Source organism: Peromyscus maniculatus, chromosome 12 (genome assembly GCF_049852395.1).
Source record: "Peromyscus maniculatus bairdii isolate BWxNUB_F1_BW_parent chromosome 12, HU_Pman_BW_mat_3.1, whole genome shotgun sequence".
Taxonomy (NCBI): domain Eukaryota; kingdom Metazoa; phylum Chordata; class Mammalia; order Rodentia; family Cricetidae; genus Peromyscus; species Peromyscus maniculatus.
The window spans coordinates 8,027,501-8,055,325 of NC_134863.1; the positions used below are offsets into that span (position 1 = coordinate 8,027,501).

General features: G+C 41.2%; 1 protein-coding gene across 6 annotated transcripts in view; it reads right to left on the reverse strand.

Moving 5' to 3' along the window:
* The window catches only part of Map3k13 (mitogen-activated protein kinase kinase kinase 13), a 194,283-nt gene that overhangs the window by 90,681 nt on the left and 75,777 nt on the right, over window positions 1-27,825 (reverse strand). Inside the window, exon 1 of one of the 6 annotated variants that reach the window (XM_006987730.4) lies at window positions 11,541-12,142. The exons of 4 other annotated variants lie outside the window; for them this stretch is intronic. The gene's annotated coding sequence lies outside the window, so the exon portion shown is untranslated. Of the gene's footprint in view, window positions 1-10,117; window positions 10,924-11,540; window positions 12,143-27,825 lie in introns of those variants that run through there. One more of the 6 variants, XM_076548540.1, reaches the window with a different exon arrangement.

The window sequence follows — 27,825 nt, forward strand, 5'->3', positions numbered from 1 at the left end:
GCTCCTCTCTTGCCGCTCTTCTTCCTCATTTCTCCCCTGTCTTTCTGCCTGTCTGTCTGCCTGCATCTCTCATATCCCCACTCCAACAGGGCCTTTCACGCTTTCATTCTCCCCTCCCCCGATAAACCTCTTGCACTGACTCTGTTGTGCGTGGCGTGTTTGCTTAGTGGCACACCTTGGAAGGGAAGGGCCCGCCGAAAGGTACCCACTTCATCCTTCCTTCTTATCCTTTCAGTGTATGTGTATATGTATGCAAAGAAAAAGAGGACATGAACTTGAGAGAGAGGCTCGGGGTGGTACATGAGAGGTTTAGAGAGAGACACGGGAAAAGGGAAAAATGACACAACTATAATTCAATTTAAAACGTGGTAGACAGTGCCTGAGGAATGACACTAAATTCTAGCCTACACATACACACAACACATGTGCACCCACATGAACACACACATACACACACACTCTTACACACACACATGCACACATGTGAACATACATACACACTCCTATGAATAATAAATTCATGTTTAAATTTTAAAAGTAATACTTAGAAACTGCCCCTATATTTTCATATTTCACTAGATGTTCTTGAAATTTAGAATTCAAAAACTTGTGTTCAATGGTTTTATGAATGCCAGCTTCTTTCCTTCACTGGCAGGTCTTCAACATCCCATGCTATAACCCTAAGGTGGGCAAAGCACTATGCTTCACATGGCACTGCTCATTTGTCGCAGATTAACGAGAGAATGTTGCTTTCTGTTTCATTGCTAGAGTCCTGGTGATTTCCAACATGTTAGTCAACTGTCCAAGAAGAACATTCTGAGTGACTTCCTTCCTCAAAACATATTTATTTGTTTGTTTCTGTGCATCTAAGTATATGTGTGGGTGTACCTGGACAGCGCATGTGTGGAGTTGGAGGACCCTTTTTCAGAGGTTAGTTCTCGCCTTCCTCTGTGTGGATTGCGTGGATGGAACTCAGGTAAGCATTTTTACCTTCTGAATCATCTTGGTGGCCCATGAGTGACTTTCATAAGTAGGTAATCTACCATTACTTCCAGGACTGTCACTAATCAGTCTACACTTGTGACGAGAATCCTCCATGTCCTATACTATGATTGGAAAGCAGGCTGTTTCCAGTCAGAAAGGCTACATCTGATGCCTGGCTCTGCCACTTACCAGTTACAGACACACTATTAAGAAAATCCTGAGCTGGGCAGTGGTAGCTCACACCTTTAATCCCTGCACTCAGAGGCAGAGCCAGGCAGATCTCTGTGGGTTTGAGGCCAGCCTGGTCTACAAAGCAATTTCCAAGACGGCCAGAGCTACACAGAGAAACCCTGTCTCAAAACAAAACAAGGAATCTCTGCTATTACACCTAAATTATGAACTTAAGAAGGTATAGCATAGAACAGCATGGGGGAATCCCAAATGATTTTAAGAGAAAACAGAAAAAAGTGCAAAACCCATACAATACTACAAACTCATTAAAAAGATAAAATGGAAAGGTCTGCATACTCCAATGCAAGGGCAACCCCCACCCACCTCAGACTATTAGGGTACGGCAGCAGACTTGGCTCACAAGGACAGGATGTTCTTCATAAACTTTCCCAAGATGCCTTTCACAGGTCCAAGTCCATTTCAGTGGACCTGGCAGGCTTTGCTAAAATGCAATCATGTCTTACGCTTGTAAGTTGTTTACTTATGTGTACATTATAATTAATTTTGTACGTGGGATCATTTAATACCTCTTGAGACAGAATTGCCTCTGGCTACTTCTAAATGAAAATTAGTAACCATACATTGAGAGGATAAAATTGGTGAGAGTTTACACAGTCAAGGTTATAGCAGTCAAGGTTATAGATTTTAAGAATCGGAATCCCAACATTCCAGAAGCTAGGGCAGGAGGACTGCCACAGGTTCCAGGCCAGCCTAGGCTACAAAGTCAGCTCCAGTTTGTTTGTTTGTTGTAAAGCCTTCCATCCAAACAAACCTCTAGGGCAAATGGATTCACAGCAGAATTCTACCAGGCTTTCAAAGAAGATCAGCAGCCAATCCTTAAACTATTACAAAACAAACCAGAAACAGTGAGAACTCTCAAACTCCTTCTATGAAGCCAGTATCACTCTAATATCAAAACCAGGTAGAGATATGACAGAAAAAGAAAATTACAGGCCAGTATCCCTGATGAACATGGATTAATAAAATACTTGTGGGGGTTGGGAGGAGGGAGGACAGGGGAATCCGTGGCTAATATGTAAAATTAAATTAATTATAAAATAAAAATATTAAATAAAGAAATAATAAAATACTTGCAAACAGAATACAGACATACATCAAAAAGATTATCCACCATGATAAAGTTGGCTTCATCTATGAGACACAGGGATGCTTCAACAAACTCAAATCAATAAATGTAATATACCCTATACCATATAAATTGACTTAAAGGTTTAAAAAAAACACATAATCATCTCAATAGATTTGACAAAATCCAACATGCCTTCATAATAGAAGTCCTAGAGATAATAGGACTAGAGGGAACATATCTCAACATAACAAAAGATATATATGAAAAACTCACAGCCAACTCCACGCCTGGAGAAAAGCTTGAGTAATACCACTGAAGTCAGAGGTATGACAGGGATCTTCATTATCCCCACTCCTTTTCTTTCTTTCTCTTTTGTTTTTGTTTTTTTGAGACAGGGTTTCTCTGTGTAGCTTTGGAGCCTGTTCTGGAGCTTGCTCTGTAGACCAGGCTGGCCTCGAACTCATGGAGGTCTGCCTCCTGAGTGCTGGGGTTAAAGACCTGCGCCACCACTGCCAATGCCCACTCTTTTTCAATGCTGTGCTCAAAGCACCAGCTAGAACAGTAAGACAAGACAAAGAAATTAAGAAGACCCCCAATAGGAAAAGAAGAAGTCAAACTATCCCCATTTGCAGGTGTATATACAATGAGTCAACACATCTAAGAGCTGGTTATTTAAGAAGATAAACTGCATTGATAGATCCTTAGCGTAATTAACCAATAGAAAGAGAGGACCTTAGTATTTCTCATACTATACATGAGAGATCTCAAACATCCTACCAGAAAACTTCTAGAAATGATAAGCAAATGAAGCAATGTGGCAGAATCAGTTTGCCCAAATCAATAGCTTTTCTTTACACCAACAACAAAAACACAGAGGAGATTGTGGACACAGTCTCATTCACAGTAGCCTCAAAAAAAAAAATATAATAGTCAAGAATAAACCTAGCCAAGGAAGTGGAGGACCTCTACATGAAAACTTTAATCCTCTGAAGAAAGAGATAGGAAAAGACATTAGAGAATGGAAAGACATCATTGATGATGGTTTTTGGCAACTTCAGGAATAAATGGCAATTCTCATTTAAAAAAAAAAGAAAAAGGAAAAATATCCCATGCTCATGGATTAGTAGAATCAATATTCTGTAAATGAACATTTTACCAGAAGCCATTCATAGATTCAATGCAACCCCAATCAAAATGCCTTTCCTAGTCATCACAGAAATAGAAAACACTGCCCTCCTATGGATTCACAAAAGACCCCAGATAGCCAAAACAATCCTGATCAAAGAGAATAATGCCAGAGGGATTACAACTCCAGATCTCAAGATACGTCACAGAGCCACGGTAACAGAACCAATATGGTCTGGCACAAAGATAGGCATGTAGACCAATGGAACAAAATCAAAGACCCAAACATGAACACATAGAATTTCAGCCATTTAATATTTGACAAAGACGCCAAGTCATAAGCTATAGAAAAGAAAGCATCTTTAAGAAATGGTTCTGGGAAAGTGGCTGTTCACCTGCAGAAGAAAGTAGACCTGTAGATCTATCATCTTGCAAGAAAACAAACTCGAAATGGATCAAAGGCCTAAATGTGAAACATGGAAGTTGCTAGAAGAAAATACAAGCAGTATCCTACATGATATAGGTGTAGCAAAGGCTTGCTGAATAGAACTCTATTTACCCAAGAATTAAGGCCAACAATTGACAAGTGGGATCGCATAAAACTAAAAAGGTTTCTTTACAGCTAAAGAAATATTCAGTCAGGTGAAGAGGAAGCCCACAGAATGGGAGAGAATCTTTGTCAGCTATTCATTTGACAGAGGGTTAACATCCGGAACATATAAAGAACAAAAGAGAAAAGAAACGAAAGGAAAGAGGAAAGGAAAGGAAAGAGGAAAGGAAAGGAAAGGAAAGGAAAGGAAAGGAAAGGAAAGGAAAGGAAAGGAAAGGAAAGGAAAGGAAAGGAAAGGAAAGGAAAGGAAAGGAAGGAGGGAGGGAGGGAGGAAAGAAGGAAGAAAGGAAGCAAGCAAAGAGTACAAATACCAATCAATGACCTATGCAAAAAACTGGGCCTGGGATCTAAACAGAATTTATATAGATAATTAAAATAGATAGATGGATGGATGGGTGGATGGATAGATGGATGGACAGATGATAGATAGATAGATAGATAGATAGATAGATAGATAGATAGATAGATAGATAGATAGATAGCTAAGAGATATCTCAAAAATGTTCATTGCCACTTACAATTAGGGAAATGCAAACCAAAACTACTCTGAGATTTGATTTCCCTTGAGTCATAATGGCAGAAATCAACAAAACAACCAACAACAAATGCTGGAGAGAATGTGGGGGAAAGGGAGTCCCTCATTCACTGTTGCTGGGATTGCAAAGTGGTCCAGGCACTATGGAAATCAATGTGGAGATTCCTCAGCAAGCTAAAAAGAAATCTACCATATGACTGAGCTATACCACTCCTTGGCATATGCCTGAAGGATTCAACATCTACTTCACAGATAAGATACTTGCTCAGGCATGTTCACTGCTGCTCTATTCACAGTAGCTAGGAAACAGAAACAATCTAAATGTCCTCCAACTGACATACAGACACTGAAAATGTGGTACATATACACTAGGGAATAATATCAGCTATAAAGAAAAATTGTATCATGAAAATTTCAGGTAAAGAGATGAGCCAGAATAGAGTGTAACAAGTGAGGTAACCCAGACCCAGAAAGACAGATGTCACATGTTCTGTCTCACCTGAAAGTCCTAGCTCCAAATCCTCAGACGTGAGTTTATAACCTGGGGTAAATGAAGAAACCAGGAAAATAAAAAGGGACACTTTGGGGAGGAGGTGGGGGAGCAAGAGAGAGAGGAATAGCACAGGACAAGCAATCTGATGGAGGAAAGGGGGAAATGTCGGGTTCTAAATGGGGAGGAGGAAGAGGGAAGAACAGAAGATGTCGGGTCCTAAACAGGGAGGAGGAAGAGGGAAGTACAGAAGATGTGGGGTTCTAAACAGGGAGGAAGAGGGAAGTACAGAAGATGTCGGGTTCTAAACAGGGAGGAAGAGGGAAGTACAGAAGATGTCGGGGTTCTAAACAGGGAGGAAGAGGGAAGTACAGAAGATGTCGGGGTTCTAAACAGGGAGGAGGAAGAGGGAAGTACAGAAGATGTGGGGTTCTAAACAGGGAGGAAGAGGGAAGTACAGAAGATGTCGGGGTTCTAAACTGGGAGGAAGAGGGAAGTACAGAAGATGTCGGGGTTCTAAACTGGGAGGAAGAGGGAAGTACAGAAGATGTCGGGTTCTAAACAGGGAGGAAGAGGGAAGTACAGAAGATGTTGGGGTTCTAAACAGGGAGGAGGAAGAGGGAAGTACAGAAGATGTCAGGGTTCTAAACAGGGAGGAGGAAGAGGGAAGTACAGAAGATGTGGGGTTCTAAACAGGGAGGAAGAGGGAAGTACAGAAGATGTTGGGGTTCTAAACAGGGAGGAGGAAGAGGGAAGTACAGAAGATGTCGGGGTCCTAAACTGGGAGGAAGAGGGAAGTACAGAAGATGTGGGGTTCTAAACAGGGAGGAAGAGGGAAGTACAGAAGATGTCAGGGTTCTAAACAGGGAGGAGGAAGAAGGAAGTACAGAACAGGGAGGGAGGAGGGGAAAATAACCTAAGGGTGTCTGAAAGAGGCGAAAGGAATACTAGTACTGACTACCTACCTAAAACACCTGCATCACACATAGGTTGGCATATAAATATACATATATAGTTTAAATGAAATTTTCTCATCTGGGCTGATAACGTTTCCTCTGAGAGTCAAAGACCATCTAACAAAACCCTAATACCAAACATGAGAAGGCCTCTTTTGAGTTGTTGGTCAGGATTGTCCAAGAGACTCCCAAAACATTACAGGCCATTGCTATTGCCCTTGGTAGTGCCCCAGAGGGAAACTAAATCTCTATTGCTCAAGAGACTGTGCACTTTGGACATGGGACCCAGAGGACCCAAGCTGGCTCTGACCTGGAAGTCTCTTCCCTGAGGATTCACTTTCACGGTACCAGAAAGTGCCATGCAGACTTCCACTGACGGGAAATAGCTAAGAGTCTTCCCTAGAATGATGCCTATGAACCACAAGCACCAGCACGACACAGCAACCCAAAGGGTGCGGTAGTGGCACACACACTTTGGCGGTAACCAACAGCTCTCTAAGTGCACTTCAGACCTGCACAACAAGAAGAAAATCAAGCCTGGTACTGGAGCCCAGCCACCTACCCAGGGCTGGCGTAGTCATGGATCTTGGAGTAGAACCTACTCTACCAAACCAGCAGAATCCCCTAACTTCATCCTAAATATTCGTCCTCAAACCCACAGATAGTGCAGTCCACATCCCTCATCAAGGGAACTTCTCTTTGCAAGAGGTAAAGACTGTTACAGAAAATCACAACAAATCAAAATACAGAGTTGGGGAGCCCAGTTCCAACTGGCACCCCTATAACACAACTCTAGCACCTAAGGCTCACAGATCATCGTAGAAGGGGGTGGTGGTACAAAAGTCATAAGAGCCAGAGGAACATTTGCTGTGAGATTGTTTCCTAGGAATGTCAGAAGCTACCCCCAAGAAGTCTCACCAACACAGCTGCTTAAGCATGACCTGAGCAAGGACAACAACAGTAGACATGCCAACATGGAAGGAGGAAAGCTCAGGACACCTCAGCCCTACACACAGAACTACAGGCAAGTAAGGGATGCTGAAGGCTGAGAAAAAGTCCTCCCCAGTGAAAAGCACACTAACTGGTTATCCAATACCAAACGGTCAGTCCTGGAAACATATGTCTACAGATAACATTATATACACTGAGTAGGTTGTATTTATGTATTTAGGAATGTGCACTTGTACACACACACACACACACACACACACACACACACACACACACACCACTACAAGCACCACCACCACCACTACCACCACCACCAACAACAACTAAAGAAAAAGAGACCACAAATTTGAAAGAGAGCAAGGGAAGTACATGGGGGGGGGGGGCTGGAGGGAGGACAGGGAAGGAAGGATGATACAACTACATTATAATTTTTTTGTGTGTGTGTAAGATAGGGTTTCTCTGTGTAGCCCTGGCTGTCCTGGAACTTCCTCTGCAGTTCAGGCTGGCCTCCAACTCAGACTTCTCCTTGTTTCTGCCTCCCAAGTACTGGCATTAAAGGCATATGTCACCAAGCCTGGCTTAAAAAAAACTTTTTTAAATTAGAATAAGGAGGAGGAGGAGGGGGGGGTGGAGGAGGAGGAGGAGGAGGGGGGGTGGAGGAGGAGGAGGAGGAGGGGGGGTGGAGGAGGAGGAGGAGGAGGAGGAGGAGGAGGAGGAGGAGGAGGAGGAGGAGAGAAGAAGAAGAAGAAGAAGAAGAAGAAGAAGAAGAAGAAGAAGAAGAAGAAGAAGAAGAAGAAGAAGAAGAAGAAGAAGAAGAAGAAGAAGAAGAAGAAGAAACAACTCCTGTCTAAGAACTTCTCAAGGATTTCATGAAGGGGCAACAGGATATTAAACTAAGCAAGCATGGGACCTGGTACAACTGCACAGTTTATACTATAGTCAAGCTGATTGCCAGTCCTAATCTTTAATGGTAATTTATTCCATTTCCATAACCTGTCAATGTAATGCAACTCAGGTTCAAGTATAAGGCCTGCATGAATGTCCACTCTTGTGCTGTCCTCCTGCCTCAGAGAGAACTTACTTCCCAGTCCTGCTAGGTCAGTCTTAGTGGCAGAGAGACTCAGTGTCTTCTTAATATTTTGTGCTTCATACTTATCCTCTGCATAAAAAGTCTTGACTAATAGGGTAAATATTACATTCTCAACTTATCTATTTACTCAGTCTTAAATGGATGCATCATTTAGTCTACTATTTACCTAGTATAAGTGTGGCAGAGGTTGCTGCTGCTGCTGCTGCTGGGCAGCAGAGAGCACCTGGGCACTGTGGTTGGCCTTTACAGTCCTGAGAGATGAGCAGTGATGACCCTGCAGTTGTCTGGTTGCCTTGGTCTTCCCGCTGTGGTCCTACTCATCAGTACTTAGGAAGGCGAGGAAGGACGGAGGACACCAAGCTCAGATACGATGACATGGACACTTGTTAACAGACTCAGAAAAAGCTGCGTATGACTTTGGAAGAGATTTAAACTAATCCTTTAGCTACAGGGTCTGCATTATCTGTGCACTGCATGTATCCTCCTGACTGTCAGTGGATAAACTGGCATCTACCAGTATGCTGGTCTGTTTTGGTAAACATCAGGGGAAGACACCATGCCCCCTTTGCTTTCCAGTGTCATTGGGTTACAGCAAAAGTCATACTTCTGATAAAATAAACTGGCAAGCAAAAAGTGTACAATGTGGTGTTTTGTTATTTATGTACACTATAAAAATGACCACAATTAATATATCCATCACTTCACCAAGCCTTTTAAAATTACAGTAGTATAATATATGTGGCCTTAATTGTCAATGAGAATACTAAAACAGATCACTTACTGCAGCTATAATTTCTGTTCCACCAATTAATAGGTAAGACTATAGTCCTGTTGTGATATAACATGCTATACTAAAAGGGTTCACGATTTCATAACTCTCAATGTGCCATCACCGCCAAGGAACCTCATCAATCAAGAAGACTGACACAACACCAGATTCAGACTGGAGTTGATTCATTAGTCTTCAGAATTTCAGAGCAGTAGCAGATTGGTAGATAGTCTCAACTGATTTGAACTGAACTCTTTTGATTAATTACCATTTGTTTTAGCGAGACAGGAATTATTTCAGTCTACTAATCATTCCCAAAGCTGCACGTATGTATGTATGTATGTATGTATGTATGTATGTATGTATGTAAAGTTAGCACAAACTTTTCACTTTGCCATTCAATTTTTGACCTGCGCAGGCTCTGTACCACAGGTTCTGCATTCTCTTTGCATGCATAAGATATATCTGGTACCTCAGGATACCCTGCCTCCTGGGGCACAGCTTAACAGCATAGTAAATGCACTCCAGTCAGAGGGGAACTGAGCAGCAGCTGAGTCAGCCTAATAATTCACACTGGGGAAAGCCCTTGGAATTCAGAGGCACACTGCCCAGCTGGAAAGACAAATCTAATCTCTGCTAATGATCTCTTTCTCTCTCCTTCCTATCAGGCCCATGCTTTTTACACATGTGCACTTAATTATATATGCACACTCAGAGGCCAATGAAGCCAAAAAACACAGCACCAGGATTAAATTACACAGTAAGACTTCCAGACATCATCTGGCCCCTACATCCTGGCTAATAAATGCTGTCTGCATTTCACATTGTGCAGTTTTATGATCTTCAGAGTTCAAAATCTACAAATAAATACTAATGTTTAATGGTGATAATATCATGATTTTATTATGAGACAGAATAAAATAAGCTTGGCTTCTGAAAAATATTTAAATTAAAAATAAACATTAGGGGAAGACACATAGACTTAAATAGAATTTGAAACTGCCAACAAAAATATGCATGGTGTAAAAAGAAGTTAAGAAAAATATAAATAATTTTTTAAAAAAATGAAGTAAAAATAAATAGAAAAAAAATAAAAAAAAATAGTGTGCTAGCAACGTGTATAAATGGCTCACAGATTTGGACCAGAGCTTTCTATGGATAAGAGTAAAGACACAATAAAACATTTCAATCATCCAAGAGATTCTCTTTACACAGATGTACCCCAAATGAGAAAGATAATAGAGCCACACGATACCCCTCAAATACAGTGCATGTTTCCCAGTTACCTCTCCTGACCAGGTGACATTCCAAAGTTCCAGAAAAGCAGTACACAGTAAGAGATTCAGAGTCAGCACCTCTTTGAAGGCCTGATTAAATCCAATAGGGCACAAGCCACAGCCCGTTAGAAAATCCCTCAACTGTTATTTTTCCTATGTGAGCTCTCAACAACACTGAGCAGCTAAAAACAAAGGTTATGCTCTCTGGTAAGAACCTCGGTTCTTATGTAGGAGATAGGCCCATCAGCTTTAATGATTAGCCAAGAGGCTGAGCCTGTAATTTATCAGTGATAGAACGTGCCCCAAAGACCTCAGCATTGGAAACACCCACCCAAGATGAGCTGACATCCCTCTCCAACAAAATTCAGGAATATGACCAGAATTTGTGCCTACATATTTAATTTCCAAAGTTAAAACCCCCCTTAAAAGCCTATTTATTTCTATAATGCATAATCTTCCTCACATTCTGATGAAACTTCATTTAAAACAGTATTTTGATAAATAGGAACATTTGTATAACATTGTTTGCAAACAGTACAGATTATTGTTAAAAGACAGAGGCAATTTAATAGCTAACATCTCTGCTGAAATAAGTAGGGAGTGATGAGGTGGGAAGCCGCCATCTGGAGCTATAAATTACAATCTCGCTACATGGTAATGGACAGAGGGCTGATTCATACGGCTCCCCTAGGAGATTTCATCTATCAGGGCAGCCATCCATAGAAGGTACCAAGCAGAGGGCAGCTCTGAGTTCAGAAAGGGCCTCTGCTACAGCAGCAAGACACAGCTCTGTCTGGCTTTCCACAGCGACAGCAGGACATAGGCCCCTCCTATTCGAAGTCCTAGATTTGTTAAATTATAAAGAGAAGTTCCACGCACAACTGGAGGGGGGTTAGGATCCAGACAGCACAAGGCAAATAAACTCAAGAGAAGAAACGACAGCTTTAGGGATGTTTCACCCACTTCTGGCCAACTCGTAAGTACATTTCTTGACAAGAAAATGGCGACATTCTTTACAGTAGAATGGGAAGTAGCGGTGAGATGTTAGCTTCAGAAGAAGGCTAAGCGTTTTTTGCGTGAGGACACTTACGTAACCACACACAGCCCCTGAACGCGCTGCCCTAGTGGTTGATTACGCCCTTCTGTCTCTCCCTGCAAGCTAAGAGCTTAGCTGACTCAGATAATTTCACAAAATATGATACTTTTAAAGATGGATTGGGCAAGGAAAAAGACAGAAGAATATAAGGAGATAATAAAGAAAACTTCTGAGAATTAAATTTATCAAGATAACCAGAAAATTACAGGTTGTGAGAAAAACAGCCTTAATGAGACCTGTGTTCCCTCTTGGAAGGAAAAGAATACAATAAGGAGTGCTTAGACAGCCACTTCTTGCTTGTTTTTGGTCATCTTGGCATGCTCTTTGAATACTTACAGCTTAGACCTGTCTTGTCTTCCGAAAGATTCAAGGTCTCCACATTAGTTCTAACTGCTGTCCTCTGAGAAAGGCACCCCTCAGATTTGCCATCCAAGTCACAAGACTAGAGCAAAACGTTCCCTTTTCAGTGAGGAAAGAGGTCACTTACAACATATTTCTACTTACTCATTTACCAATTTAACAAATATTTTGTTAATCATCAATGGCGTTGGCTTGGTATGAACAAAACAGTGTATCCCTGCTCTGGATCGACTAGAGGAGGACACACAGATAAACAGTGACTGGGTAGTGTGAGACCCTCTCTAAAGGACAGGTGTAGGTTTCTGAAGTACAAAAGGAAGCTTGCTGTTCAACACGAACAAAGGAAGAAAGAGCATCAGTCAAGAGAGGCCCGTATGAACGCACAGACACACAAAGAATCACAAGGCCATGTGGCGAGAGGGAGAAACAGCAGGGTGGGGAAGGTGGGTGACAGGGTGTCTGTCCTTCTGACAGAGAGAAGACGATTCTGTTTAAGAGTAGTAAAGAGGGAGGTAGAGCATGGAAAACAAGCGAGCTCAGAGAGGATGCAAAGAATATCTAAGACGTTCAGAGTATAGAGCGGACGGAGCCCTGGCTGGCTGGAGTCATTTAGAGTAGAGAACGGACGGATCCCTGGCTGGCTGGAGTCATTTAGAGTAGAGAACGGACGGATCCCTGGCTGGCTGGAGTCATTTAGAGTAGAGAACGGACGGATCCCTGGCTGGCTGGAGTCATTTAGAGTATAGAGCAGATGGAGCCCTGGCTGGCTGGAGTCATTTAGAGTATAGAGCGGACGGAGCCCTGGCTGGCTGGAGTCATTTAGAGTATAGAGCAGACGGAGCCCTGGCTGGCTGGAGTCATTTAGAGTAGAGAACGGACGGAGCCCTGGCTGGCTGGAGTCATTTAGAGTAGAGAACGGACGGAGCCCTGGCTGGCTGGAGTCATTTAGAGTATAGAGCGGACGGAGCCCTGGCTGGCTGGAGTCATTTAGAGTATAGAGCGGACGGAGCCCTGGCTGGCTGGAGTCATTTAGAGTATAGAGCAGATGGAGCCCTGGCTGGCTGGAGTCATTTAGAGTATAGAGTGGACGGAGCCCTGGCTGGCTGGAGTCATTTAGAGTATAGAGTGGACGGAGCCCTGGCTGGCTGGAGTCAACGGCAGAGGACCAGCTGCTACATGTCAGGGCAGAAGAGCCGAGGGAGGCACCAGTGCCGAGTGGTCAGAAGGCAGGGAACACTATTAAGGAAAGGCAACTGACACAGAACGAAGAAGGAACCACGCTGACATGGAGAGAAGGGCGTTAGGGAGGCAGAACCATGACGAAGCCAGCAGAGCCACACAGGGACTCACTTTAGTATGAGCACCATTCCTCTCTTGAGTTTGATCATTTCCAGTGTCTTTCCTCACACTGACACACATGGAAACAATCTTCTCATCCCTCCCTCGACCTAACAGCACCTTTTCTTCAGAGCCCCATCTTCTATAAGCCACTCTGCACTCAACAGATGATAGCTAAAGGATGCAGGAGTAAGTGTGGATAACCAACTTCCCTGGCCATGAAAAACAAGAGCTGCATTCTCGTGAGCAGTATGGTTGTCTTTCAGTATATACAGGGATTGGTTTGAGGGCCCCCGAGAAGCTGCTAACACAAAATGAAGACATACTGGCCTAGAAAGTAGGCAGTCCTCTGTACTTTAAACATTCTCTAGGCTGCTTATAATGCCTAATATAATGTGAGTGCAATCTACATCATTGTCATGGGTCACTGTGTGGAGATCAATGACAGAGATCTCTGTGCATGCTCAGTCCAGAAACAGCCATCCTGTTTTTACAGACGGTGGACTCAGGGCTGTGGAAGGCAGACCACAGGCCTTTATTGTTTCACTGCATTTTAAAAGGGAGAGAGGCCCACTAAGTGGCCTAGACTGTCCTTAAACTGTTTAGCTCATGCTTAGCATCTTGAGTGTCGGTGCACATGACCATATCTGTCTTCCATTGCTTTATTTAAATGTTTAGTGTTCTAAAAAGAAAGAAGTCCCGACCACCTCTGAGTCCAAATGACTATCAACAAGTGTAACTATCTACTATGAGCACCACTGTTCACCCTAAGTTTCATAAATATTAGTCTATTTGCACTGACCCTGAGACAAGACACCCCAGGGAAAAAATGATTTAAGATTCCTCACAATCTGCAAAAGATGGGAGGATGGCAGGAAAAAGTCGGAATTCAACGAGCCTTTCCTGAGTGTTTGCACAGCCAACAGTCGCATGCACGTGGAAAGCTGACGCCGTGTTGCTTTTTATATTCCCGACATGTTATTGTTTAAAAAGCACCAAACGAGAACCAGGATCTGTTCTTCAGAACTGAGGTCTAGCCAGGTAAGAAAGACGGTTGGGTCTGTGAGGAAACAAGAGCAAACGCTTCAGTCTGGAATGACGACGGAGTACGCACAGCCATGACAGAGATGCGAAGAACAGTGAGGTATAATGCGGGCAGGGAGCTTAATCCTTCTGCCTCCAGGGAATAACGGGCTGACCATCTGTCTTTGGAGGGAAGTGCTGTCTGGTGTGAAGTTTGGGTGGGAGGGTGCCTTTGTGATTGCAGAGGCTGAGAAACTTTAAATGGCTAATCCATAGGTTTGCACATTTGAAGATGTTGCTTCTCTGTTAGGCATTTTGGTAATTCCTGGAAAGCGCTGCTTGGTATCACACTGTTTCTAGTGCTTCTTTGTCTAACAACCAAGCCAGGACAAATGCCTCAAAGCCTCTCACGGCCTGCTCTATCAGCATCTCTCATCACAGTCAATTAGTGTTCTGCCCTTTCCATTAACCCCTGCCCCAGCCCTTACAGAGCAAAGGGTGGCCCTGAAGTTTCCAGTGATTAATTTCACAGGACAAAAGGTTGCAAATTCCCTTCAGATACAAAGTCCTTCCAGGAAGCAGGGAGGCCAGGCAACCTTTCAGTCTGACTGGCACATGGCAAGGCTCTACTCCAGCCTCTGCCACATTGCCACTCACAGGCCTGGGAGCAGTGCCATGCCACAGCCCTCGAGTCACACAGAGAACTGGGTCTTTTCCCCACTAGACATGCGACTCCTTAGATAGTTATACAGATCAGGCCAGATGGATGCCTTTGGGTTTTGTTGTTGTTGTTGTTGTTTGAGACAGGGTTTCTCTGTGTAGCCCTGGTTATCCTGGAACTCACTCTGGCCTGGAATTCACAGAGATCCGCCTGCCTCTGCCTCCCGACTGCCCAGCTTGATGACTTCTTTCTCCCTCATCCTTCTATACAGGAAAGGAGAAAGAGGACAAGAGAGCACACGCTGCCGGAAGTTCCTCAGGAAACTCTCAAGTGCCTTTAAACATAATTAAGATTTGCATTTTTCTCTGTCAAAATCAAGATAAGTTCATCTCTAGTTAGCGTACACATTTGCTTTGCTAAGGCTTTTATAGGCTGTGTGATACTGTTTAATACCCCTCACGTTTATGACCTCAGCCACTGCAGTTTAATGATTGGAAAGAAGTGCCAACAGCAGGCAGCCAGCTGGGTCACAAGTGACTTGGCCCTGGGCAACTTACAACCACTCTGTGCCACAATGTCCTCTTCTGCAAACCAAAGGAAATGAACTACAAGGATCTCTCAGGTCTTTTTAGTCTGTGAACATTAAGGTATGACAGCAATCTTTGGAACACCTCGCTGGGGACCATATCTATCAGAGAAATCGTACAAAACATTTTTAACTTGGTAAAGAGCCCTTAAACCAAATTGTCCCTACTATGCCTCAAGTGGAAGATGCTCTAAACTTACCGGGTAGTTCTAGAGAACACGAAACAAGTAATGAATGAAAACAACTTAATAGTGAGGCTGGGGAGGGACCACCATCCTCTGGAGCAGCAAGCATTCCAAATTATGCTAGCAGAACTCTGATAGTAAGACAATGAGCCAATGGGGCTGCGTGTCTCAGGCACAGTGAGCCAATGGGGCTGCGTGTCTCAGGCACAGTGAGCCAATGGGGCTGCGTGTCTCAAGCACAGTGAGCCAATGGGGCTGCGTGTCTCAGGCACAGTGAGCCAATGGGGCTGCTTGTCTCAGGCACAGTGAGCCAATGGGGCTGCTTGTCTCAGGCACAGTGAGCCAATGGGGCTGCGTGTCTCAGGCACAGTGAGCCAATGGGGCTGCGTGTCTCAGGCACAGTGAGCCAATGGGGCTGCGTGTCTCAGGCACAGTGAGCCAATGGGGCTGCGTGTCTCAGGCCAGCTGCCAGATGTGGATGTAACTTTGCAAACCCGTCACCTAGCAATGAAAAGGCCTTCCTTCTTCAGTCGCTCCAAACTGGACACACGGGGCTTCACTACACAGTCCCTTCTGACCATCGGTCTGCACGTTTGAGAAGCAAAGCGTGACAGCCAGCTCTTATTTGTTTGGCGTAACTTAGGCTCCCTACCTGGGTGTGCATTTAGAGACATTTCTCAAAAGAGCTACAAATGAAAATGACTTTTATCTTTGTATATGTATACAACCGTGTTTCCAAAGTCGTTTCATATATTTTAATTTCACTTGAGCTTCCAGAATAGCCATGCAAGGTAGGCAGAGCAGGTAGTATTGATGCTGCTTTGAAGAAAATTGGGATTTAGTGAGGTTTAGTAATGCACTCTTTCATTCAATCCTATTACACTACTTACAATTCAATTACATTAATTAATTAGTTAATTAATTAATTGTGCATGTACATGGACATGTCATGTTTAGCAGTCGGAGGACAACTTGCAGGTGTCAGTTCTCTCCTTCCACTAAGTGGGTCTTGGGTATTGATCTCGGGTTGTCAGTCTTGGCAGCAAGCACCTTTACCCACTGAGCCATCCAGCTGGCCCTATGATTTTGCCACACAAGTCTGGAAGACTGTATTTGTCTATAACTCCAATGCATTTGTTACATCTTCTAGAAATGGAGGAAGAAGAAAATACTGATATGGAATTTCAGGAAATGTATTTTTAAAAAGAAACCAACAGCAATATTGAATTATAACATTTTAAAAGACAAATTAGAAACAGGGAAAGCCGAGACTACTGGGAAAAGAAAAGTCAAATACTGTAAAGAATTTGAAACAGCCTAAATATATGAAGGAACAAGAAGCCGGAGCTCCACTTCCGTGGCCATGGGAAATTCACCGTCCATGCTGGGAAGACTTTCTGGTGCACCTGCTTTGGGGTCACATTGCTGTGAGTAAAGCCTCGCCCATGCCCTCAAAGCCCCAAACCTCCATGGTTCCTTCCGCAGGATGCGGCGTGGCAAAATGACCTTTGGTTTGTCTTTGGAACCTTATGAGGATGAATAAACATGCTTATCTCCCATGGAGAAAATTCTCACAACAGATGGCAAATTTATTTGTTAATGTTACAATGACTCATATTTTAAGAAAAAAACAGGAAGTAAAAGAATATGCTTAAAAAATGAAAACATAAAGGTACTTTTAATAAATAAGGATTTGTATACGAGGGCTAGGATGGTTGGATGCTTCCAAAATGACAAAGCTAGAAAGGCTGTACAGGTTATAAAGGTTTAAGTTCCTAAGACTTCTAAGGTCAAAGTTCAATCACATTTCTACTTAAATCACTGGAGTTACTGATCTGCTTTTGGTAACAGTTAGAAGGACTGGCTCAAGAAACTAATGTATATCTAATGAAATATTATTTAAAAGTGTTTGGTTTTGCCAAGCTTTGTCTAAATGTTACATAGTAGCCAAACAGGCTGCCAAAAGTGGCCCTCTAAGTGTCTCAGAACCATATTTGGGGGGTCTACACTAACGTCTGCACCTTTGCAAGATTGGATTAGAGATATAGTTAATGTTGAGGCTTATGACCATGATGATATGTGGGTAGGAGAAGCAATTTCAAAAGATTTGAGAAATGTTAGATGTTTTGAATATGGAAAGCAAGGACATCTGAAAAGGGACTGTAAACAGGTCATTCCTAGAAATAATGTTTCTTCAAGGAACACTGGCAACAGAATGTCCCTTCCTTCTGGAGTATGCAGAAGGTGTGGTAAAGGAAAACACTGGACAAACGAATGTAGATCAACAAGGGATAGACAGGGTAATCCTTTGCCTCGGGCTTTGGAAAACTCCCAGAGGGGCCTCAGGCAGGCCCCCACAGTAAATCCAGTTCAAACCTTTCCTGCAGTTGTAGAGGAAACCCCTACTCAAAGCAACTAAATAACCAAATGCCTATTGGAATAAATCATGTTGGTCAGGATGATGAAACAGAGAGAATAGGAAATTCAGGAAAAAACATAAAGAAAATTTTTTGGCAAACTTCTATTATGAACAAAGACCAAAAGTAACAATAAAAATAAATGGTGTTTTGTTGTCTGGTCTGGTAGACACAGGTGCGGACATTACCATAATTGCACCAGAATTTTGGCATCCAACTTGGCTTCTTCAGGTGGTAAACGTTCAACTGTTAGGAATTGGGACATTATCTCAAGTGAAACAGAGTGCAAGATGGCTCGAATGTATAGGTCCAGAAGGACAGAAAGGAAAATTAAAACCATATATAGCTAACATAGCTATGAACCTGTGGGGTTGAGATTTGTTACAATGGAATACTCAGATTAATATCCCTTCAATCTCAGAAACAAATCATAAACTAGTACATGTTTCTGAGAGAAATATTAGAAGATATTATTCTAATGAGTGTTCACAGCCATCCATGTCATACAAGAACAGGGCACAACAACTGATGATCTTCCAAAGACACCAACAGCTCTACCTTTAAAATGGTCAACAGACAAGCCTGTATGGGTTCAGCAATGGCCTTTAACAACAGAGAAACTCCAGGCTTTAGAAGAGCTGGTAGAAGAACAGTTAAATGCTCAGCATATTGAAGAATCAACCAGCCCTTGGAATTCTCCTGTATTTGTTATTTAAAAGAAATCTGGTAAATGGAGAATGGTAACAGACTTTAGAGCAATTAACAAAGTAATTCAGCCAATGGGCTCTCTACAATCTGGAATTCCATTGCCTACTCTGTTACCAAAAGGATGGCCTCTCATAGTTATTTATTTAAAAGACTGTTTCTTTTCAATACCCTTACAAGAAAAAGACAGAGAAAGATTTGCTTTCACAGTGCCTACTTATAAAAATCTCAATTGGTTAAACGATTTCAGTGGAGGGTTCTCCCACAGGGAATGCTGAATAGCCCAACTCTGTGCCAATATTTTGTACAACAGCCATTGGAAGCAGTACATAAAAAATTTCCTAAATCTATAATTTATCATTATATGGATGATATTTTATTAGCTGACTCAAATGCAGATACTTTAGAAAGAATGTTTGAAGAAGTAAAGAAAATTTTGCCTTGCTGGGGATTACAAATTGCTCCTGAAAAGAGGAGATTATATTAATTATAATTATAATTTAATTATAATTATATTAATTATTATAGTGTATAATTATAATTCTATATTAATATATAATAAAATATATTATGTATAATTATAATCATAATTATAATTAAAGAGGAGATTCTATTAATTATTTAGGATATAAAATAGAGCTACAAAAAATTAGACCCCAAAAGGTGCAAATTAGGAGAGATAGACTACAGACTCTTAATGATTTTCAAAGATTATTTGGAGACATTTCTCATCTAAGAACTATTGTTGGGGTAAAAAATGATGAACTAAATAATTTGTTCAAAACCTTAGAAGGTGACAAGGACTTAAATAGTCCAAAAGAATTATCACCTGAAGCTGAGAAAGAATTGGCCTTGGTAGAAAAGAAAGTCCATGAAAACCTTAGAAGGTGACAAGGACTTAAATAGTCCAAGAGAATTATCACCTGAAGCTGAGAAAGAATTGGCCTTGGTAGAAAAGAAAGTCCATGACAAGGACTTAAATAGTCCAAGAGAATTATCACCTGAAGCTGAGAAAGAATTGGCCTTGATAGAAAAGAAAAGTCCATAGATCGTATTGATCCAAAGCTAGATTGCATTTTGGTTATTTTACCTTTTAGGCATTCCCCAACAGGAATATTAATGCAGAGGGAAGATATTATATTGGAATGGATATTTTTACCAAATAAACCAAATAAAAAATTAAAAACTTATGTGGAAAAAATCTCTGATTTGATTTGGAAAGGAAAATTGAGACTTCGTCAATTAGCAGGAATAGACCCAGCAGAAATTGTCGTACCTTCAACTAAGGAGGACATTGAAAAATTATGGGCAGAAAGTGAACCTTGGCAAAAAGCTTGCAGTAATTTTTTTGGGAGAAATTAGCAGCAAATATCCCAAAAGCAATAGAATTGATCTTATAAAGAGAGCTGATTGGATCTTGCCTCGAATTGTGCAGAAGAATCTGGAGTTCGTACATTTTATACAGATGCCAACAAACAAGGAAAGGCAGGTTACAAATCAGAAAATTTAAGTAAAGTGGTTCAAAGTCCTTATAATTCAGTTCAAAAATCAGAATTGTATGCTATTCTGTTGGTATTAATGGATTTTTCAGAACCTCTCAACATAGTAACTGACTCTCAGTATGCTGAAAGAGTAGTATTACATATTGAGACTGCAGAATTTATCCCTGATGCTTCAGAATTAACTTCACTATTCATTCAATTACAAGATACAATCAGGAAAAGGAGTCATCCTTTATATATAACTCACATTCGATCCCATAATGGTCTGCCAGGCCCTCTAGCACAAGGCAATTATGAGATTGATAATTTATTGATAGGAAATGTGCTGGAGGCCTCAGAATTTCATAAAAAACATCATGTCAATAGTAAAGGTTTAAAAAAGGATTTTTCCATAACCTGGCAACAAGCCAAAGAAATAGTAAAGAAATGTCCTACTTGTTCCTTCTACAATCAAACGCCATTACCAGCAGGATGTAACCCAAAGGGTACTCAGAGGAATGAAATCTGGTAGATGGACGTGTTTCACTTTGCAGAATTTGGAAAATTGAAATATGATCCATACTTATTCAGGATTTCAATGGGCAACTGCTTTGAGTTCTGAAAAAGCTGATTCTGTAATCACTCATTTGCTAGAAGTTATGGCTATCATGGGTATACCTGCACAAATCAAAACTGACAATGCTCCATCATATGTCTCTGTTTAAATAAAACAGTTTTTTTGCTTATTATAATATAAACCATATTACAGGTATACCACATAATCCTACAGGTCAAGCAGTTATAGAAAGATCAAACAGAACTCTAAAGGATATGCTAAATAAACAGAAAGGGGTAACAAACCCCCCCAGAAATAATGCTCTATTAACTTTGAATTTTCTCAATGCCAATGAGAAAGGAACAACAGCTGCAGAGAGACATTGGATAATAGAAAAGACTACAGAATTAAATCAGCCTATATACTTTAAGGATGTGCTAACCTCAGAATAGAAACCAGAATATGTGTTACATTAGGAATGAGGTTTTGCTTTTATTTCTACAGGAGAAGATAAGCTGTGGGTACCATCAAAACTGATAAAGGTTCGATTTGAACAAGAGAGACCTCTTAATTAGAAGAGGTGATAGTTCATCAACTAGCATGAACATCCAATTTAAACTAACTTATATCAGTAACACATGGCTTTTGATTTAATCAGATAATAACTTGCCAAAAAGGAACATCCCCAAAAAACCTTGGGGAAAGGTTTTTGTTTTTTTCTTTTAGGAGAATGAAGGTTAAGGAATTTGAAGAACACTGGACAAATGAGACAACTGAAGAAAAGGGACAAATCGTCTATCCCAAGAAACAGAGTGAAATGGCGTACGGGCATATCATCTAAAAAATTTTATGTCTTCCTAAATGTTTGTTTCTGCTTTTCTTTAAAGATTTAACACTATTGGTCTTCTAATAGTCCCAGTTCAATTAAAATTTAAAGCTGACTTTGGAGTTGGAGAATGGCTCTCTCCTTCTTTAAACTCAAGCATGTTGTTAAAAGGAAAATGCAAACTCCCTGTATCATGCCAGAAGAAAAGAGCCATCTTCTGTTATGGGACAGGGGAAAAACCAAATTAATTAAGGGACTATTCTATTAATAATCTCAACTCTTTGATTCTATTCTGATTCTTTAAACTTTTCTTAAAGTATGAATTTTATATCAAAATTTACAAGATTAATATATATAGATATATATTTTTTAAACTTTGTTAAGATATGAATGGTCATATAGAGTACTAACTAATTCTAAAAAGAAAAAAGGCTTCAATTAGCTGCATATATATGTCTTTGTGTTCGAGTCTCTTATCAGTTTTTTGCAGGAAATCACGGCCAGGCCTAACATCAACTGAAGTCTCCAGGAAGAAGATGGGGCCCCACAACAACAACAATTCCCACGTGGACAATAATAATATCACTAAGCTGACAAACATCATCTACAGATCAGCTTTGAACTACAAAGTGCTCAGAGAAATTTTGAGAGAGCTAGGTGAGATGATCCAGTCTCAAAGACTACTTGAATAAGGATTTGAGATAAACCCTGAACTTGGGCATTATACACAGACTGGATAACAAAGGATATAGTTACCTTTCCTAGAATTTGACAATTAACCTAAAATTTTTCTTTCAGGATAAAGATACCTTCGCCCATACCCAGCAGAAAGCAATTTCAAGAATATGACACCCACATTCCCAAAGAGGGGGTGTGGGGCGGGTGTTTTTTTTTTTTTGGTCTTTTAATGGGTTTTGGGTCTGAGATAATTTTCATTGATTAGGGGGGTTGGTTACAAGTTGTTGTCAAGGGTTAGGAAAACGGCTAAGCAAAGGAGATTAGATTTAAGGTTCTTGTTTAAAAAAAGAGAGAGAGAAAGAAAAGAAAAGAAAAATGTAAATACTTTACATTGGATTGGATTGTTTTATATTGTATACAAATTATATATATTGAAATTGGTATTGTTAGAAAATGCTATATGTGTATTTCTAATCGTACTTATACTGTTCATTTAACAATGTAATGCAATTTTCTGATCCTTGAATGTTGTTATTACCAACTATTAGGATATAAAGAAATGAAAGTTAGTAGTTAGACATTATAATAGAACTTATAGTCATATTAGGTATGTTTTCAAGATTGAATAGATATATTTTAGATAGACAGGTTATCTTCAAACCCTTCAGAGATCTACAGAAAATGGGATTTAAAATGTTTTAATAAGTTAGAAAATTTTTCTTTTTTGTCACAACAATGAGACATGTCGGCTCCTGGCAGTACCAATCTACTTCAGAGAAAATATGGGCATTGAAAAAACTACAATTGGAGTTAACTTTCATTGTGGCAAAAGTTAGCCACTGGACAACAAAGTATCCTCGAATCAACTGCTGACAAACAGGACAGACAGGACACGAAACAAAGGACTACTGATTCTTGCCAAAACAAGTGTGGTTATGGCTTTATCCAAAGGCATCTTCTGAGGCCAGGACAATATGGCACCATCCCTGAAGTGGCCTTCACAATCCAGAAAAGGTACAGTGCCCTTTTCTTCAAAGGCAGCTTAATAAGCAGTGGGCTGATGGCTTCTGATGTGCAATGGGACAGCAGCTGAAACAGTTATTCTTGAAGAGTAATTAAGCTCACGCCTCTCAATAGTAGAATGGCATTTAATAGAGGGATGCGGGGAAGAATGGGATGCTGAGATGAAGCCACATATACATATAGCCAAGAAAAATGGACAGCTGAATTAAAAAAAAAAACAAAAACATCAACAATTTCCAGAATTTAAAATCCTGAATCATGACATGACACTAGTGGAATTCAGATGTTTCTGATATATAGACTGCTCTCACCCAATGTGAGGTTGAACTGTTGACCTTGTGTACATCCTACTTCACAAATGAGTCTGTCAGATACGGTAAGCCTATAGGCTGAAGATGATGCCCCAACACTGAGGAGAAACCTCAGGTGACTGTCCAAGCAGCTGGCTGTTTCTGTCAACTCATAATTTTTTGGAAGTTGCTTGCATGTACTTCCTGTTTTTATTTTTGTTAGCTAATATTATTTCCTTTTTGGCTCTCTGAGGGAGTTGAAGATTAGTTATAGTTGAAGATTAATTAGGATAGAAAGTGAATTAGATACAATGGGATAGATAATGGAATTATTTTCTCATTCAGAGAAATGAACTAGACATTGTTTAGGTATTTATTACTTGTATATATCGTATATAGTTATTGTACTTTTGTATATAGTTTTTCTTATGTTAGTTATAAGCTTTTTCCTTTTTTCTTTTTATTAAAATAGAAAAGGGGGAATATGGTGATATTTTATTTGTATTCAAATGTTATTTGTATGTTAATAAATAAAGTTGCCCGGGGGTCAGAGCTATTAGCAAGCCATAGGAAAGCAGGGCAGTGGTGGCGTACGCTTGTAATCCCAGCACTTGGTAGGCAGAGCTAGGTAAGTCTCTGTGTGTTCAGGGATACAGCCAGTATTGGATACACATGCCTTTAATCTTAATACCAATCATAGAAAACCTGGAGGTCTATACAGACAGGCCGTGATGAGGCAGTCATGTGATTGGGTTTACAACCAATGAGAAGGCAGAACAGAAACATTATAAAAAGACAGACACACAGGAAGTAGCTCTGGTTCGGAGAGGTAGGACCACCGCAGGAAGAAGGGTAAGGTTTTAGCTCTTAGTTCTGATCTCTTGGCTTTCTTCTTTGCATTGGTTCTGTGTTTCTTATTTAATAAGACGGTTGGTGACATCTACATGGACCCCTTTAAAACCCTCCGTTCTGGCTTCTCCCTGTTCCCTGTTCTAACTCTTGCCTTCTTGCCCCTCACCTCTTTCTCTCGGCACCAGCCAAGGGTTTCCACTTTCCCCCATATCCAAAGGTTATATCAACAAAACCACTGATGGACTTTGGGGGTCTTTTCAATAAATCCATGGGAGGGGTACCATAACTACCACACCTGACACTCCCATTCATTTGCCATAAGCCAAATCCATCATTGCCCCAGTTCCATAAAAGAAGTCAGGGATATCTCTTCAGAGGGGTTAATGATGACAGGAAGCAAAAGTTGGCTAGGAAGTTTAAGGTAAAAAGATTCCAAATAAAAGGAACCAGTTTCCTTCTTGGGTAAAAGCCAGAAATGTCTTCAGGTCTCTTGGCAGCCTTAGGCCAGAGATACCAAAACTATTTGGGGGCTCTGATCCCGGATCTGGATCCTAAATGCTTTTAGAGTTACCTCTACAGAAGGGAAATGGCAGAAGAAAAACCACTCTTTGTGGTCAAGAGACGAGTCTCTGGGCTGAGGGGAGAACTAACATTCTAGTTGGGCCGCATCAATCAGCTGGACCAGGAACCACCCCTAGAGAGGCTGCCCACCCCCCTTTGCCATAAAGAGACAGGTGGAATAATTAGCTCCTTAATGAGATACTGTTCCCAGAATCCCTGTCCTTAGTGCAGAGCCTTACCTGGCCACGGCCATACAGCTTCATAAACCTGCCCACTCTTCTGAGTCTTCAGGAAGTTGTACCTCCTCCTCTCCCTCTGCCTCTTTCCTATGCATGTCTTCCTTGACACGTTCAGTCCCCTGTCCTTTGGGCCACTTTATTCTTTCTCTTAAGATCTCCTCCCTGTATGTGGCTGCTTGTCTGTCGTGTCTGGGTTCCATGCCAGCTTAAATGCCATGCATTTCTTCTTTTAGCCTTCATTTACCTCTGGACAGCTGCTGAGACTTACAGGTGGTCTGACTGTGGGTTTTCTTATAAACTCTACTAAAATTGCCCTTGAAGTTAAAAAAAAAAAAAAAAAGCAATAAAGAAACAAGAAACTGATCTGGTGGGATAGCTCAGTGGGTAAAGCCTGACAACTTGAGTTTGATCCTCAAAACCCACATGATGGAGAAAGCCAACTTCCACAAATCATCCTTTGAATTCTATATAGTACAGCCATCACACACACACACACACACACACACACACACACACACACACACACACACACACACACGTATGCACGCACAGACACACACAATTAAATAATAAAATGTAATAAATTTTTTGAAAGAGAAACAAGAATCATTATAGAAATGACTCTGAAAAAACAATTTTGACTGATAATGAATTAAGCAAAAGTGCCAGGTCAGTGCTAAGTAAAGGCCATGTTCACATACATACTTTAGCAAACATCTGCCTCAGCTTAGGAGAAAAACAATACCAAAAACAATACCTCTGCTATTTCATCTCGATATAGTCCTTATATCAGAACTGGGCCAGCAATAAGTAGGTGAACTGAGGCACAGAAGGGGATGTTATAGTTAACAGACAGTTCCTCAGATCCATCTGATTCCAAAGGCTCCTCTGGAAACTCGCCTAACCTTAGGGCAAAGCTACAGTTTGCAACTACATTAAGCTACACATAGAAATTAAGAAATATTTTAAAATCTTTTCTAATAATTGCAAGACTGAACATCTTAATGGTGGGAACTTTTAGAGTTCTAGGAACTGGGGGTGTGTCTGAGCGTAGTAGTTCAAACTGTAACCATAGCACTCAGAAGGTTGTGGCATAAGGGTTGCCTAAGTCCTAGGTTGGTTTGGGCCGCGAGTGGGTCTGTCTCAGAAAACAAAACTCAGAATTGGATTCGAGGTGGCATGGGGAACACACCTATAACCTTAGGCAGAAGCAGGAGGATCCTGATGTGTGGAGAGCCTGGGCTACATGGCAAGACCTTGTATTTCTCTAAGTTTTGAAACTTAGAATCCTTACTATGCATTGAGATCTGAAGGAAGTCCCCAAGCCCTTCAGGCTGTAACTCAGTGGTCTTCCACTCTGAATATCTCTGAAACTGCAAGATATTCTTCTAAGCATCCCAGAAACAGAGAGATGTACAGATGTGGCATCTGTCATCTGCATTCACCATCACTAAACCAATGTAGTTAAATCAAAATCCCTCCCTGTAGTCTGCAGCAATGGCATCCTTTTAGGTTTCTGCTCTGCTGTAATTTGGCTCTCAGTGTCCGTGAAGGCTTGTGTGTTAAAGCCTATGGTGTCGTGGAACCGTAAGAGGTCAGACCTAGTGGGGTGAAGTTAGGTCACTGGGGGAGTGAGCTTAGGCCACTGGGCCTCCAACCCCTTCTTTTCTCTCTTTTGCTTTCCTGCTACAAAATGAACAGACTTTATCCCTGATATCCTCGGAACATAATGTACTGTCCCACCATGGGTCCAAAGCATCAGGACCAACCAATCATACACCAAAACCTCTAATACTGTGGGCTAAAATAAGACTTTTCTCTTTCTCAACTGATTCTTTCAGGTGTTTATGACAACAATGGAAAGCGGACTAATATAGTTAACAAGTATACCAGGAGTGACCAGATGGATGTGAGACCAGCGAATTATTATAAATTAGAGACCCCTGACGTTAATGAATCGGAGGATTCACTGCCAATAGTTCCTTAGATCTTGGAGCCGGACCTCATCCTGTATCACATCCTATTCTCTGTTTCTGCCTGCGATGTAAGACCCTGTTTGCAGTCTGCTTTACAGTCAGATCCTTCTGCCTTTCCGTGTATTCTTTCCCATTGTGGCCTCTTTTCTACCCTCCCCCCATCTTGACTACGTGTCCCTCAACACCTTGAATAGTCACATTTGCCTTTCTCTTCCTTGTCTTCCTTTGTCAACATCACCACAACAAATCAACTGCAAAATCTCTGGGGATATATTCTTGTCAAGAAAAAGTTGTGAAAAACTCGGAAATGGTCAAAAAAGATTACTGGGCAATTTGCCTAGAAAACCATTATTACTCTTATTTTATGTGAGCCTTTCCTTATTTTAAAGACATTCATAACCTTGTAAATTGTGACAAGTAGATAGTAATATAACTGATTCTTTTTTAAAAGCAAAAGGTCCTTACATCTTGGGTAGTAACAGAGAATGGGTTGTAGTGCAGGGTTTTAAGTCAACATCCTTAATAGCTTATACATGTGTTTGAATTCTTCTCATAACATCTTCCAGTTTTCAGGCTGGGGCATGGCTCAGTGGGGAAGTGTTTGCTCTGCAAACGTGATTCAATCCCCAGAACCACATAAAAACGCCAGGCATACTGGCACATGCTTGCAATCCAGCACTGGGAAGAAAAGAAGGAAGGAAAGAAGGAAGGAAGGAAGGAAGGAAGGAAGGAAGGAAGGAAGGAAGGAAGGAAGGAAGGAAGGAAGGAAGGGCCCTGTACCTCCTGGCCAGCCAGCCTAGCTTAATTTGTGAGCTACAAGACAAAAAGACCCTGTCACAAATGAGGTGGACACTGTCCCTGACA